Source organism: Alosa pseudoharengus, unplaced genomic scaffold (assembly GCF_046254945.1).
Source record: "Alosa pseudoharengus isolate Yale_2024_CS ecotype anadromous, Long Island Sound unplaced genomic scaffold, YU_APseudo_1.1 YU_APseudo_1.1_scf_2, whole genome shotgun sequence".
In the NCBI taxonomy this organism is placed as follows: Eukaryota; Metazoa; Chordata; class Actinopteri; order Clupeiformes; family Clupeidae; genus Alosa; species Alosa pseudoharengus.
The window spans coordinates 38,360,924-38,365,725 of NW_027468663.1; the positions used below are offsets into that span (position 1 = coordinate 38,360,924).

The 4,802-nt window shown below is 37.1% G+C and overlaps 1 long non-coding RNA gene across 1 annotated transcript; it reads right to left on the reverse strand.

Annotated features, from left to right (window-relative positions):
* Positions 1–602: 602 nt before the first annotated feature.
* LOC143135271 (uncharacterized) lies at positions 603–4,386 on the reverse strand. The gene is made up of 4 exons (XR_012988873.1): positions 4,256–4,386; positions 2,753–2,836; positions 1,943–2,099; positions 603–643 (listed from the first exon to the last, which is right to left on the reverse strand). It is a non-coding gene; the product is annotated as an uncharacterized LOC143135271 (long non-coding RNA).
* Positions 4,387–4,802: the final 416 nt, after the last annotated feature.

The following is a 4,802-nucleotide window of genomic DNA, read 5'->3' on the forward strand; positions in this document are numbered from 1 at the left end:
CGATAGGTATGAGAACGACAGAATTTCATGCAGGGTAGACCAAATAGCGAAACGGCAGCCAACTCTAACCGAAGAGGGCATGCAACTCATTGCTGTCGTTATGATAACCATCAACAGCACTCAGCAGCCTCAAAGAACAGGGATATGGACTGACTCTCCAGAGGGTTCCTTTAATGTCACTGAAATTGGCATTGTGATATGTGTTAGGACAACATTTATGCAGAAAGCAAACCCAGGGATCTGGGAATTGTGTAGAACTTTGTGCTTTAAGTACATGCAACCCCATGATAGATTTAGCTCTCACAATCTAAAGCCTAAATACCATCACCCATTAGTATACCAGTTACCAGAAGTAGTTTAACATCAAGCCTTGCAACACACATCTGGACTGATGAACCGCTCATAGAATGACAGAAAGTGCGTTTGAGCATCTGAGGATATGTTCCAAAGTTTATTATGTTCAAAATTATCAGAATTCCCTTAGAAATCATATCATTGGTAACACCCCAGATACATTTTTAAAGTATATTAAACAAAGAAATCACTTACCAAACACTTCAAGAAAAACTTTGATGTGTCCTCACGGATAAAGATGGGTAGTCCTCAGAGCTGTTGTCTTTCGTTGAAAAGCAATGTCACTTGTCTAAAGATAATACCAACACACAAATACAAACACCATTCACATAGTGCAAAACTGAAGATAAACAGTGTAAATGAAATGAAGAATTAAACTGTAGCTATTAAATGTAAAACGTGTTTGTTTATTTTCAGCATTAATTATTCATAAAATATGACATTTTCATCCAAGTCATTAGTATGGAAAAACACAATGTTCTCAGTCTAAAAGTGCAAAAGTAAATATTACATTTAACATCGAGAAATGATCCATAATACTGTAAATTCACAATGCTAGTAAAAAAGCAAGTGAACTGCTCTTCAGAAAATGAAAATTTGCCAGAGCACCTTGCTACAGGGAGAATGTTTTGAGGTATGGTAACAATGACCAATATGGCACTGAAAAATGAAACAATCTGCTCCCTTTGTATATGCAGTTGCTGGAACATCATGACTGATTTGATGCCTCACAGACAACCTCCATCAAAAATAATTCCCAAGTTTATCAACATTTCAATAGTCTAATGACCTTAACCAGCTGCTACATTAACATCATTCTCAACACATCCTAGGAACATGGAAATAGTGTCATGGGAAAGATACCTCTTGTATACTGGGTAGGTTTGATTTAGTCATCTGTAGCCCAGGCTTGAGTGTAGATTCAAACAGGATTAATAAAAAAAGTTCACTTTTGCCACCAACATTATGTAAAGTATGGATCAATAAAGACAAAACATAGCAATCACTTTTGTGCCATCAGCTTCAACATACTGAGTTTGGGATTTAGGTCACATGAGTGAGGCAGCGTCCATATTTAGGGACACCGAACATAAAGTGATTATTACTAATGGAAACATAATTGCTCACATAACTGTCCATTAGTTTTGTTCACCTCTGTGACAATTAATTAGTCTAGAAATCTAGACGCACCCTAGCGGCAAAAGTTTGAACTAGCCAACTAGTTCCGCTGGTGGGAAAACGCATGGGACTCGCATTGGGGATAGCGCTGTCCTATTGCGTGCAGAGGGAATTTGAAAGACAACCGATAATCCCGCCCCTGGGACTGAGCACTGCGAACGGTGAGTGCCAAGACCCTACATTTTAATGTGGGTCTGGCTCGTCAGGCTAATAATTAATGCTACCATTAGTAATATTGTTTTTGTCAAAGTTCAGGGTCCCTAAATATGGCCGCCGCCACACTCCCGAACTCAATTGTGTTTATCTACACTAGTGACTTGGATGAGGCTCATAACCAATAAATGCAGAAAACTAGGCAATTGCAAAAGAAAGAGTTCACATACATAATCAGCTTCAGGCACTTACTCACCTCTTCATCAAGCTTATCCAGGAGGTCTTCCATCTCTGGACCAAATGTTCCCTTCTTTGCCCGGTAGTTTTAATAGGCGAAGCACATATTTGTCAAGTGATGCACGGAAAGTGACCAGGAGGTTCTTGCTTGTGATCCGATAAAACTCTTCAGAAATCTAAAAACATTGATTGAACAAAACCATGTATTTGATGCCATACATCAATATAACAATGTCTAAATGGATCTGTAGCATAAACCATCATGTTGCAGTTCATCTGTGGCCTAAACCTTGATTAAGTCAAACTTTAAAAATGCATTCTAGGAACATGCAACACTGTTTGCATAGAAAGAAACAGAGCAGCCAATTTGTGTTTAAGTATCTCATTGTCCACATTTTCATCAAACTCTTGTACTTCATCTGCGCCAACATTATCCCGTGATCCTCCTACTTCATTACCCTGTAATCCTTGTTCATCATCATCATTTGCATCATCTAAAGTGCTGCTTCTTTCTACAGTTCGATAGTCTTGACTTGAACAATTTCTATGATTTCGACTTCTATGGGAAGTAAAAGTGGGACGAATGTTTGTTTTAAAAGTACATTTACGTATGGGACATTGCACAGTTTCCTGATTCTGTAAGTGGTGTCCAAGATGCTTCCATAAATCTTTTCACTGCAGGTCTCTCTAAAGTCACATAGTCCACACTGAAATATTGAACTTCGTGTATTTGCAGTCTCTCTGTGTGATCGCGAAAGGTGTGATCTAAGTGCACCAGGTGCTTTGAACACACAAACATACTCTGTGTAAATGCATGGCCAGTGATCACCTTTGTGACTGAGGCGACAATGTTTCAGTAGCAACTCTTCAGAAGTCTCAAACTTACAGAATTTGCAATGCATGCAATCCACTTCTATAACACAGAAACACAAGAGACATAAAATATTAAAGACATTTTTAGTAATCATTTACTATCTTACTACTACTTACTATTTACACATCTAGTAGGCTATGACTGGTAAACTAGGTTTACAAAATGCTCAGATCAAAAGTATGTCTACGATTGTATCTTCACTGCAAAAACTGCTTATCTAACAAAATCTAACCAAGTGTTATTAATCTTATATCAAGATAAAAAAAACTAGTTGGTATTGTTTTTAGTGTAAAGACACTTACCTAGCACTTTCTCATGAAATCATTTGACTTAAAATAAGTCAAACTTTTCTTAAATTATGACATCTCATCCTGAAAACAAGCAAATTTGTCTGCCAGTGCGTTAAGCAAATTTGTCCTAAAAACAAGCAAATTGGTCTGCCAGTGCGTTGAGCAAATTTGTCTTGATAAGACTCCTTAAAATAAGTCAAAGTCTTCTTAAATTAAGTCAAAATGATCTTTCGAGAGAGTGCTAGGTAAGTCTTTTCATACTAAAAACAATATCAAATAGATTTTTTGATCTTAATATAAGATTATCAACACTTGGTTAGATTTCATTTTTTTGCAGTGTTGTATTAATATTATGATTATGGTTAATGATTATCATGACTTATGAACTTTAAATGTGTTATTAGTCAACAACTGTGATATTCTTTATAGTGTTCCGTGTAATTATTATAATTACTTATTGAATTGCATCGTTTTACTATGTAGTCTACAGATAACAATATTAGATCAATGTAGATAATAAACTGAAGCCAGGTTGAATTTGGCTTGAAGGGAGGATGGCTAACTAAGGGAAGTTAGTTAGGCAAACTACACTATGCAGGTTGTACCCTCACAGTTCTAACTCATTACAAAGTTCATATTCAATGCCTGATGCACCAATGTCTTAGCTAAACTAAAGTGAAGCAGGCCTTCTCACGGCCGTTGTCAAAGTCCCACTAGTAGCGTTTAAGTTACTGCACACTGGTAGCTAACGTTACTGCATGCAGACATTGCCAGTCACCCAATTTAGCATGTAACTTGCTCACTAACGTTACTATCATTTCTTCCACTTGGAAGATCCGTCTCCCCAATACCTTAGTCCCCCATTAAAGCACATTTAACGGTTGTGCATAATTTAGAGTAGGCCTATGTAGCGTAATTATTTTAGAAATTCTACAAAGATGGCCAATGCATAAAACCCCATCTATAAATTCATCTTAACGTGTTAAATCGCCGTTGTTAGCTAACGTGGCAAAAGTGTCTAGCGAAGCTAAGGTTAACAACAACGTTGATAATGCCAACTTTTCTAACTTTCCTCTGGGATGATAAACGTGCAAACTAACTGAATCCTTCACATATTCAAGTACACAATGGTATTAACACGTCTTATATCAATATAAACACCACTTACCAAAAAAGACAAGGCTATGTCCACCACAAGGTAATCAGCAAAATCCACAGGCATGAAAGGGTATGTCCACAGTTGAACTTGTCATAAGTAGGCCCCTGCTCAGAGGTACGGAAACCCCAAACAGTACTGCAACGCGCATGCCTGTGAGGCTGAAGTACTTACAACTCAGATATCTTTGATACTTTGATTTTTAAATTCTAGTGAGGTCATTATGGAGACAAGTGTGTTAGGTAGACTTGGTTTTGTTTATTGTAAGTGGAAGCTCTTGTTTCTAAGTCAAATAAATTCTAAAATCTATTTAAGAGCAACAATTGCCAGTATTTTTTTTTACAGTGTAGAGAGTCCAGAATGAATTTCATCTAGCCAGTACCTTTCCGGAAATGTTGCCATATTTGCTGCCATCTTCAGGGGAAAGTCATTAGGAGTCGATTGCTGAGTGTGGAGTAACACGCTCTGGAAATTCACAATTTCGTCGCCGTTTTTTTTTTTTTTTTTTTAACATAGTCCAGTATTTCTTTCGAAATTGAAATGAATTTGTATGGACTGG